The sequence below is a fragment of the Sphaerodactylus townsendi genome, linkage group LG04 (genome assembly GCF_021028975.2).
Source record: "Sphaerodactylus townsendi isolate TG3544 linkage group LG04, MPM_Stown_v2.3, whole genome shotgun sequence".
Taxonomy (NCBI): Eukaryota; Metazoa; Chordata; class Lepidosauria; order Squamata; family Sphaerodactylidae; genus Sphaerodactylus; species Sphaerodactylus townsendi.
The window spans coordinates 5,878,706-5,890,977 of record NC_059428.1 but is presented as its reverse complement, the minus strand read 5'-3'; positions in this window follow the sequence as shown (position 1 = coordinate 5,890,977).

The window sequence follows — 12,272 nt, the reverse complement described above, 5'->3', positions numbered from 1 at the left end:
AGTTGGTCTGGAGTCTTATCTTCCAGATCGGCCCTTCGGCAGTTTTCGACCCACCGGAGACATCTGCGAGAGACGTAAGATTTTTAGCCGTCAGAATGGGTTGGGGCAGTCGCTCCTAGAATGCATGCTGCAAGCGACCGAAAAATCGAAAAGCGGGATTCGAGTTCCGTAGCATCTTAAAAGATTTCCTGGGCATAAGCTTCCGAAAGTCAACGCTCACGTCATCAGACGGAGCTTTGTCTCTGGAAAGCTTATACCACAGGTGTCAAACCCGTGGCCCTCCAGGTGTTATGGACTACAGTTCCCATCATCCCCTGCCAGCATGATGCTGGCAGGGGATGATGGGAACTGTAGTCCATAACATCTGGAGAGCCGCGGGTTTGACACCTATGGCTTATACTCTCGAGAGTCTGCTTGTGTTTTAAGGAGCAACTGGACTCAAATCTGATTTTCTACTGCAGATCAATGTGGCTACCCCATAAAAACAAAAACAAAGACTTCTCTGAGTCTATAGTACCCATCCACAAAGGGAGCTCCCTGCTTGGTCTCTGAATGAGTCGCTGCTCTTGCCAGTAATCCTTCCCAATCAACTTTCCCAGGAATGAGTGAGTACCCCATCTCGGCATCCAGAAGTAGTAGCAAAAGTTTACAGTATTCGCCACAGGCCTTCACAATCTTCCCATATGCTGAACAACACAATGTGGCATCCAGTAAAATTTGATAATTGCTCCCCAAAAGGGATCTATTCTCACACAACCACAGGAGACAGACAGCCAATTCTATAAAGTAAACCTTTTTGAATGTACCAGGAAAGGTCACATCCAATTTGAACTCTGGAAAAGATACCTGAGAAACGCTGCTTTGAGATTTAAACCCCCGCATCAGAACCGTGAACATCGCTTGCTTCTCTGCCTGAAGTCAAAGCCTGAAATTAGGTTTAATTACTGGCCTTATTAAGCACCACGGAACACAGACAAGCCTTTAAGAAGCTTATGCTGGGGGTTCATAATTGGCTTGGCTCGATCAGTCCTGGTCTCAAATAACATCTCAGGCTTTCTGCAGGGCTTTCTGCAGGAAAAAAGTGGTTTAAAAGGTATTCTTCCACAAGAAATATCTTCCCTCTGACTTGTAGCCGCTGAGGAAGGATAACTATCATTCAATCTGAAAAAGGGGAGGAACATGTTTCAGCAAACTATAACACCAACTCAGGAGACGTGTGATGGTCCTTTGGCAAGGAGCTTATGGCTCAGTGGTGAGGCCTCCGCTTGGCACAAAGGTCGCAGGTTTGATCCCCAGTATCTCCAGGTAAAAGACCCCCAGAGACCTGCTACCAGTCTGGGTAGACAATACTGGCCTTGAGGTGTAAAATTTACAGATTTCCTTGCTGCCAAACAGACACCTGAAGACAAAGTGCAAGTTCTGAACAGAAGACAAACTGAACGCTCTCACAACCGCACTTCAATCGATTCATCTACTCTTCTCACCTTCAAATATCTCAGCCCTCTGTTAAAACCACAGAATTGCTTCCCTTTGTATCCTGCATCCGTATTTACTTTACTGTACATGTTTCCCCTTCTCCTCCACAAGCAACCTTGAGCTGTGGAGGCTTATCTGGGGAACTAGATTAGCTTGTGCACTCCCACACACGCCAGCTGGAAGACCTTGGACTAGTCACAGTTCTTCGGAGCTCTCTCACCCCCACCCACCTCACAGGGTGTTTGTTGTGGCAGGTGGGAAGGAAAAGGAGATTGTTAGCCCCTTTGAGACTCCTTACAGGAGAGAAAGGGGGGGTATAAATTCAAACTCTTCTTCTAGCTGGACACACCAATGACTGAATTGTTTTTGACACGGGACCTCTCAGTTTATAATCAATATGCCCCTTGCTGTTTTGACTGCTAGAGGTCAGCAGCGGGGCCGGCAATTAGAATCGTGAGCTCCCCGGGGACCTCCAGTTAGGCAGCAGTGAGAAGAGACCACACTGAATTAGAGGGACTCCTGGTCAGTTTATACAGCCTTGCATATATATTTTTTAAACAGCCCACCTCCCTGCATGCACTGGGACAGGATGGGGACCCGGGCTCCTCACTGGCCAATAAAAACCTCCTATATAACTTCCTTCACTCCAGGATGAAAAAGAGTTTTGGTGAGGACCATCAGAATTAAGCAGGAGCATCTAATGAAGGAGGAAAGCCTATCCATTTCTCCCCAACCTATTTCTGTATTAAAAAATCCGGTGGTGCTGGCTCGTAGCCAAGCATGTGGTGAATATATTATTTATAAAAACGCTTGTATCCTACCTAGTAATGGCTAAAAAGACAGTCGTATTTTGGTTACATTACAATAAGACAAAAGCCACTGGAAAAGGAAGCTCCAAGATGGGATGGATCGACTCTATGAAGGAAGCCACGGCTCTCAGTTTGCAAGTCCTGAATAGGCTTGGTGATTTGGCACGCCCGAATCACAAAAAAAACCCAATCGCTCCCATTGGAAACAATTGGGGGGGGCACCCTCTTTGGGGGTCCACAAAATTGGACTCCCGGAACCAAACCAGGGTGGTATCATCAAGAGAGTCTCCTGAAAATACCCTACAATGTAGGCGCCACTAGCTTAAAAAATTCACCCCCTACAGGCTGAAAACCAAAACAAACCACTAAAAATACCTACAAATTAAAACGGACCTGAATTTTTTCAGTTTTTTTTTGGAAAATCCAAAAAAATTCCCGTTTACTGAATCAAGTATTTGGCTTATTCGGTTTTGACGGTAATTTTAAAACCCAATAAAGCTGAATCCGAATTTTACCGAATTTTTCGGTATTGCTCAAGCCTAGCCTCAGCAAGGCAGTTAAGCGCTCTTTAAGCATGGAGCTCTTTCCACGATGCTCCTCGCTCTGCAGAGGAATCGCCTCGCTTTTTTCTGTTTACACACAAGGAGGCGAGCCCCACTCCCTGCTGTGCAGGTTGCCTGCCTTCATTTTGGGATCGCTCCTTATTGATCACAAGATTGCCCTTTTTAAAAGCCCTTTAGATTTCATACCGATATTCCTCATATCACTGTTGCAAAGCCTCATTATCGTTAATTACTTTGGGGTGGGGGATGCTGGTCATCAGTCCCACAGATATACCTGCAAAGAATGTCGTGAGGGAGGGAAGATCAGAAGGAGTGGAAATCTCGAAGCAAGGGGAAACAGTGGAGGTTTGCCCATTCTTGGGAACAGCGGGGTTTCCGGGACTTCGGCTCTGCAAGTGAGAGTGTCTGCAATGAAAATCCGGCCCTCGAGGAATCATACCCTCACCAAAGGCTAGAGTACGCTGTATAATCAGTCAAGGACAGAACATTTTCGAGGACTTTGATTCACAGGGTCGTCAGGAACTGGAAGCAACTTGATGACACTGAATGGACACAGCCCGCCTTTCCTTGTGATTCAAGGCAGCCTGCAAAAATAGTTCCCTACATTTTCAGCTTAAAGCCAAAACTAAAATAGTAAACTCCAGATCTCTCCCTCTACTCCACTTGAAAGATGCTTGCTATTCAGGCCCCCTCCAAAGTCCTGGAAGATCTCCAAGGAAGAGATTGCATAGAGCCAGGGCAACAGTGGAAAAGACCTGGGCCTAAAAAAGCGGTCACCCTATGTCAGTGGTGGTGAACCTATGGCACGCGTGCCAGAGGTGGCACTCGGGGAAATCTTTGGAGTGGAACGTGTGCTGTTACTTACAGTTTGGGCACTTCGGCAGTAGCATAAGCCAAGGGGAGTGCGAGGAACATTGGTAAAGCGCCCCTGCAGGGGCATGGCAAGGGTATTCCGGGGGCGTGGTGGGGGTGTTTCATGGCACTCTGGGGGGCATTACAGGGCAGGGTGGGGGTGTGGCAGGGGCGCACAGGGCACACATGCCCCGGGCACAGTTTCCCCTTGCTCCAGCCCTGGCACTCGCTCTCTGAAAGGTTCGCCATCACTGCCCTATGTGGTAGGGCAGCTGACAAATAATGGGACCCAACAGACTCGTGCAGCAAAAACAATGATATTGTCGAAGGCTCTCACAGAATCACTAAGGTGTTGTGGGTTTTCCGGGTTGTATGGCTGTGTCCCAGTAGCAGTTCCTCCTGACGTTTGGCCTGCATCTGTCGTTGGCATCTTCAGAGGATCTGATGGTAGTAAAAGAAGTGGAGTATAACATACCTGTGGAATGTCCAGAGTGGAAGAAAGAACCATTTCCACTGGTTAAAAGTGCAGTTTGCAAGTGTAAGTTAAGATTTCACTTAACACATGCAAATTACACTTGCTTTACTACCATCAGATCCTCTGAAGATGCCAGCAACAGATGCAGGCGAAAATGCTACTAGAACACGGCCATACAACCCAGAAAACTAACAATACTGTAAAAACATTGATGTTTGGAAACTGTCTTGTGATATCAGACTGGAAGCAAACATATATAGCTGCACTGGACAGATGACCACAAATTACTCAGAAAACTATGGGGTCCCCCAACATGATCCCAACCCTCACAGCGGGACTACACGTCTAACCCAAGAGCACGTGTGGAGAAGCTGGGTGTCAGACTAAGATCTGGAAGGCCCAGGTTCATAATTTTACCTCCAGCCACGCAGGTTCCCTGGCTGGCCTCGAACCAGTCACGTACTCACTCAGCCCTGACTCAAAAGGTTCTCGAGAGGACAAAATGCAGTGGAAGAGCACAACTCTGGCTACTTGTGTTCCCCGTTGGGGACAAAGGCAGGGTGGAAAGGAAGTCAATAGGTGAGATTTAAGTCCAGCAGCATCTTAAGAAACTTACAAGGTTTTCCAGAGTTCAAAGATCCCTTCGCCAGATAAATATAATGTTTTATTTATTTCCGGGGTGTCCAACTCTGGCCCTCCAGATATTTATGGACTACAATTCCCATCAGCCCCTGGTAGCCCATGAACATTGTAGTCCCTGGACACCTAGAGGACCAGAGTTGGACACCCCTGAATATGTTTGCCTATTTAAATTTTACCATCTATATCTAAAGGTCTCAGGGAGGGTTACAACTAAGATAAAAGTCATAAAATACCAATAAACTAAACCCAGGTGCAATAAATAACAATATAGCAGCAAAACCTATTTAAAATCCATAAAACTTACTAAAATATAAGAAACTCAAAATAATGTCAGTACAATTGTCCAAGCAAAAGTCTTGCCAGTGACTACACGCAGGTGGTGTGAAGAGGACCCAAAAATAATACAATATAACACAATAACGTCAATAGATGTAACTAGTTAAAAGAGAATTGCTAAAATAACCGGGGGAAAAATCCACCCACAAAACACAGATTAAGGCCGAACCAAACGCACGTGGACCTGCTCTCCGGGGCACTCACGTGTGAACCGAAAGGTCCGGACACGCATGTGCGAACCTGCCTTTGCGGGGAGACGAACGCTCGGGGTTGCCGATTCACAAGTGCGAGAAAAGGCTCCGAGGGGTCCCGCCCCCCAGACACGCGAGAGCGCCCGGAAGACCAAGCCTTGCACGTATGAACGCGCCCGCTCGGCCGCAGAGGACCAGCCCCTCGGAGCCTCCCGCCCCGCCCTTGCCCCGCCCCCCGCGGCCACGGTTCTCGTCGCAGACACGGGGCGGCGGCCGCGTCACGTGTGAACGCGCCTGCCCGCGTCCCCGGGTACTGACCGGGTGGGGTCCCGCGGGAAGCGGAAGAAGGCCAGGTCGCTCTGGGTGCTCTTGCGGGTGCAGTTCGGGGCGGCGCAGAAGTTGGGCATGGCGGCGCCTTCAAACGCCCCGCGCGGCCAGAGGGGAGCGGCGGCGGCGCCACCTCAGGAAGGGGGCGCGGGACGCGCAGCCGCAGAGGCCTCCTTCCCAGCAGGCTCCGCGGCCGCCCGCCCGCGGCCCGCCCGCCAATCGGAGCCGCCCGAGGGGTCGCGCGCGCCGCCCCTTTTTCTCCCGCACCAAGAGTTTCGACGCGCAGACCGCAGAGGGAGACGACACTTCCGGATAACATTTACTGCAACAGAAGGGGTCCTTCGTCTTTAGGGCGACCGGGATTCATTGCTTCTAGCCCCAATGCAGTTTTTTCCCTCTTTCACCCCCCACCCCCCCGGGTGCAGCTTTCTTCGCTTTTCTTTTCAAAGCGGCGCTGGAATAGGGGGAGGGAATAGTGTTGCCAGTTGTGGGTTGGGTAAAGTCCTGGGGATTTGGGGAGGGGTGGAGCCTGAGGTGAGGGACTTCAATGAGATATAATACAATAGAGTCCAGCTGCCACAGCAGCAGTTTACTCCTGGGAAAATGATCTTGGCTGCTTGAAGAGCAATTGCAGTGAGGGAGGTCTCCAGCTTGGAGGTCAAGGGTAACAGGAGGAGATCTCCAGGGGTCACCTGGAGGTTGGCAATCCCAGAAAAACACACAATTCTAACCTGTTTCTCCCAGTCCCACCAACCAGCTCCTCCGGTTTAGCTCCAGAGATAATAAAGAGGGGGGCCAAACGAGGTCCAGAAACATTTTATAGAATTTTTAAGAAATGCATTTCTGACTAAGTGAGCTACGGAAGTTTCATGCTGCAACAAACTGTGTCCGAGCGTCGCTCCAGCTTCAATTACAAGATAGATCCAGCCTCCCTTTCCCCCGCACCTTCATCTTGTACCCGGACGTTTCTTTTGTGTAAAGCTTTTTGCACCTTTATGGGAGAGTCCAGCGCTGCGCTACTACGCATGCGTCCTATGGAGCCATTGTCGTAGTATTAAAACCAGAACGGGAGGAATTGCGCCGCTTGGTGGGAGAAGGGGTTTTAGAGCATGCGCAATCGATGCCGCCTGATAACCGGGGGTGCGCATGCGCTCCGGTTGTGCGCCGGATTGAAAATTAGGATCGCGTTTGTACTCACGCCGCGTTGCGAAGCCAGGAGGAGCGATGGCGCTGCAAAGGGAAGGCGGGACTGCAGCAAGCCGTAACGGGTTTATGGACCGCCTTGTCTTGCAACTGGATTTGCTACCACGCAGTCGTGGAATGCGCAAAACCGTCACAGGCTCTCTCCTTTGCCATGCTGCCGTAGGGTTCACTGTCGTCTTTTCAACCTAGCCTGCCTCGTAGGATTGTCGTGAGGGAGAACGATTGCATGCCCGCCTGGCCTGAACTCCTTGAAGAAAGAGTGGGAAAAACACGCAGTAGACATATGCAGCGTGTGTTAATGCATTGTCATGCTGCCAATGCAAACCTACTATGCTGATTTTGAACGGTATACCACCCATTTGTATATGGGGGCACCGTTTTTGTTTTTTATTTTTGCCAGTCTCACTTAACGTTAACAAAATTAATCAAAATACATACCCAAATACTTATTATGCATGGTTATTTTTTTTAATATTTATACAAAAGCATTGTTTAAATATTGCCTGTAATGACAAAACACGTGTGTGCAATTGTTCCTCTCGGGTGGCTCTTAAACATCTGACATTTATTCTCTGAGGCTCGTTCCGCACCGGCAGAATAACGCCCTTTCGAACTGCTTGCAGTGCTCTGTGAAGCTGGGCGGAATGGCAAAGCCCACTTGCAAACAGTTGTGAAAGTGGCTTGAAAACGCATTATTTTGCGTGTGCGGAAGGGGCCTGAAGCTCTTACGTTCAGCAAGTTTGGCCACCCTCCTTTGCAAATTTGCTCCTCTAGAGCAAATGGCCCGTTCGGATTTTGCGTCTGTCACGACTCAGTTACAAAAGGGTTAACTGTTTATATGTAAATGAGTTGCTGAAGTCACCACTCTTTGTGACCTGATCCATTGATTAGCTATTGGTCAGTCAGATAGCCATTGCTTACATGTTAGTGAGCACGCACATTTAAAGTTATAAAGTTAACCGTTTGTTTGTTTGTTTGTTTGAGAAGAGGACACCACCACGAGCACGAGACAGCAGATAGGTACCAAGATGTAACCAAGCGTACAGGAATGTACATGTTATATCGGGAAAGAAAGATTTCTTATTTATATTGTCAAAGGCTTTCACGGCCGGAATCACTGGGGTGCTGTGTGGTTTCCGGGCTGTATGGCCGTGTTCGAGCAGCATTCTCTCCTGACGTTTTGTCAGATCCTCTGAAGATGCCAGATGCAGGCGAAACATCGGGAGATAATGCTGCTAGAATACAGCCATACAGCCCGGAAACCACACAGCACCCCAGATTTCTTATTTTATCTCCATTAACCCTCCCTTTACAGTTAGTAAACTCATATATGAAAAGCAACTGACAATCTGTCTCTCCTGTTCTACTCTGCTAATATATGTATAAACCCAACACAGACCCCCTCCGAAAGTTAAGAACCCAAGTTCTTATATGCACTTTTACTTGCTTTCCATTCAGTTTTTTTTAAAGGGCTCGCATATGTTCAGTTTCAAGTTCTTTTAGTGAAAAATTGAAACCCTGCTTTTTTAAAAAGTCCTTGTTAGTGGCGGGGTGGGGGGGACGCATCTGGGCGGAAGTATTTTAGAAAACGCTCATACATTATAGCATATCCAGAGCCAATCCATTAAAAAGATTTTTTCCCCCCTGTTCGGTAATGAACTTTTAAGTATATATGTGCTTTAGATTAGCTGAGAAAACCCTTTTAGGTTGTACAAAATCCCTCCACGTATGACTCTCACTCTGTTTTCCATTTTAAACCGTCGACATTCTAATGTACACAGGCTGTATCCTTTCTAAAGACCTTTCCAGATGTGCGTGCAGATTTCTTTTGGGAGGGCCGCTTGTGCATTGTGTCCCAAGACAAGGAGTGAACTGTTTCTCTGTTTTCTTGAGAAACGGGTGAGGTGCATGTAAATTTCAGTTACAGAATCTTCATGCAATGTCTTGGACGCCTGTCAAGCTATAAATACGTTAAATCGTCAGGCAGATATGGGGCATCGTGCATCAGGTGGGGCAGGCTTTGGTTCACAAAAGTTGACGCTAGATGCAAAATTACAGGTAGCTAATTTTCAAGGTGCTGAAAGACTTATTTATTTTGCCCGATGCTGCCATGGACTTAGCAGGGTGTGACTGTGTTTGCCAAATCTGGCGTGGGGGGAATTCCTGTAGATTCAGAGGTGGTGCCTGGGGAGGGCAGATTTTGAAGCTGTTCATCAGTCAATAACAGTCAGGATGGTCTACACCAGTGATGGCGAACCTTTTTGAGACCGAGGGCCCAAATTCCAACCCAAACCCCACTTATTTATCGCAAAGTGCCAACACGGCAATTTAACCTGAATGCTGAGGTTTTAGTTTAGAAAAAAACAGTTGGCTCCCTCTTCCTCTGCCCCACCCGCTCGAGCAGGGGCCAGCCTGCTCTAGCCTCCAGCAAGTCCTGCGTGCACCGCTCTGTGCCTCTCTAGCATCTCTGCCACCACTGCACCCTCCCCCCCTCGGACAGAAGCCACCCGGAGCACAGGCACCAGGCCCGCCAGCCGAGTCCTCCCTGCTCACCATGGTGTGCGCACGTCGTGCTCAGTGGCCCAGGCCAGCCTAGATGAGTGTGGGGGTGATTTTCTGCCCCCCACATGATGAACACTGTGTGTGCGTGCCCATAGAGAGGGCTTCGAGTGCCACCTCTGGCACCCGTGCCATAGGTTTGCCATCACTGGTCTACACAGATGAGCAGCAGCTCTGCCGAGTCTCAGGTGGAGATCTTTCACAACACCTACTGCCCGGTCCTTTTAACTGAAGATGCCAGGGATTGAATTTGGGGCATTCTGCATGCCAAGCACATGCTCTACCACTGAGCCACAGCCTCTCTCTATGGCCCCTTCCGCACATGCAGAATAATGCACTTTCAATCCACTTTCAATGCACTTTGCAGCTGGATTTTACTGTGCGGAATAGCAAAATCCGCTTGCAAATCCAATTGTGGATTGAAAGTGCATTATTCTGCATGTGCGGAAGGGACCTTTGTGATTCTCCAGGGTTTAAGTCAGAGGTCTTCCCCATTGCCTACTGCCTGGTCCTGTTTTTGCTCTAACACATATACATGCCGAATTAGCATATGCGCATGAACTTCATACAGTGCCATAGGCTTGCTAGTGCGAGGGCAGGAAACACTCAAAGATTTTGGGGGCGGAGCCTTGGGAGGGACCGTGGGAGGGGTTTAAGGTCATAGAGCCCACCCTTCTAAGCAGCCATTTTCTTTTGGTTGTCTGGAAATCAATGGTGGCACCTGGAGAGTGGCACCCTGATAATACGTGGAGCTAATTTTAACCTTGCAACAACCCTGTGCGGTGGATCAGACTGTTAGACTATGACCAGCCCACACTTATCCGGTGATCTTCACAGCTCTATGGTAATCAGATACAATTTTTTAAAAAGTTTGCTGCTTTAAGAACCAAGCAGAGATTTCACTTTTAGAGACATTTTGCTTTGTATCCCAGGACAAGGAATGTACCGTTTCTCTTTTTCCTTGAGAAAATATGGGAGTGAGCCAATATATTGAGTTTTTATGACTGCCAAAAGCAGGAAACGTATCAATGGGAAACTCATCTTATTCATTTTTAATTTTATTTAATGTCATTTGCAGTCCACCGTTCTCACAGGGACTATATGTTGAGTCAAGGCAGTCAACAAAACGATGCATTCAATAACCAATAGATTAGGATTTTGGAAGTCTGGGATAACCAAAAAGAATTGAAGCACAGCATAAATATTCCAATGACATATTAAGTAATACAGAAGTTACATGATAGGATCCTGCTTACAATTATACGCTGCAGTACAGACCACAGTCTCAATCACTTATCCAAGTAAATTTGTGATCCATTTTGTGCAATGCAACCCTGTTAGTGTAACCTCAGCTTGTGGGTTCTGCGGGGCAGAACTTGGAATGAGTTTGCAACAACAAATTTTTAAAAACAAAATGGTTTACTTTCTTAACATATAACATCAACATTTAACATCACATTTCAAGGTCCTGTTCAGGTTGCATTTTCAAGTCCTTATATTTACAGTCTACTGATATTGCCAAGTCCAATTCTTCTTTGCAAGTGGGTTGGCTCCTGAAGACTCCAAGGGCTTGATGAACAGGATTCAACATGATGAAGGTTTCCAGGAGAACTCTCACCCATTACAACCACAAAAAGAAACCCTTAACAAGGTGTTAAGGGCTTATACAACCAAGGTCCGAGTCTGGTAACCTTGTCTCCTCCAAACTACATGAGGTCTGCAGCCTCTTGCTGCTTTGGGTCTCCACCCCTTTCTGGGTCAACCCATTCTGAGCATGGGGGTTACTTTAGCAGAGCAGAAAAGCCCTTTGGTTTTTCAGTTTGTGGAAAGCCACAATTCATATTGCATTCTTCCAGTGAAGAAAATCTTGAAACAGGATATCGAAGAGTGCAGGAGTGGTGTGATAGTACAGAGTGGAGGATTCTAATGTAGTAAACCAGGTTTGTTTCCCCACTCCTACACATGAAGCCTGCTGAGTGACTTTGGGCTAGTCATATTTCTCTCTGAACTCTCTCAGCCCCACCTACCTCACAAGGAGCTTGTTGTGGGGAGAGGAAGGGAAGGAGTTTGTAAACCGCTTTGAATCCCCTTATGGTTGAGAAAAGTAGGTATAAAATCTCTTCTTCTGCTGCTGTATTCTCTATTGTGTTATAATATCCATCCATCCATCCATCCATCCATCGACAATGAGAGAGAGAGAGAGCCAGCATGGTGTAGTGGTTAAAATGTTGGACTAAGACATGGGAAACTCAGGTTTGAATCCCCACTCTGCCATGGAAGTTTGCTAGGTAACCGATCGTGGACCCGTTGTACATTCTCAGTCTTAACCCTGGCAAATATTTGGATGGGAGACCTCCAAGGAATACCGATGACGGGATCCAGAGGCAGGCAATGACAAACCACCTCTGAACATCTCTAGCCTTGAAAACCTTACAGGACTGCCATTAAGTCGGCTGTGACTTGGCGGCCAAAAGAAATCATATATAGATATATATGCAATTATAATTTGCATATTATTGTATACTGTGTAGTGCTGATCAGTATTTTGCAATTTGTTTATGGACTGCACATAACAGTATCATCCGAAATAAATCCTTATAAATAACTTTAATTCAGAAGGCCTTAAAGTGGTGGGATTGATGTATTGTCGAAGGCTTTCACGGCCGGATTCAACTGGTTGTGGTGGGTTTTCTGGGCTGTGTGGCCGTGGTCTGGTGGATCTTGTTCCTAACGTTTCGCCTGCATCTCTGGCTGGCATCTTCAGAGGTGTATCACAGAGGGAAGTCTTAGTCCAACGCTCTAAGTACAACATCACACAGGCTGAATAGTTGGACTCACC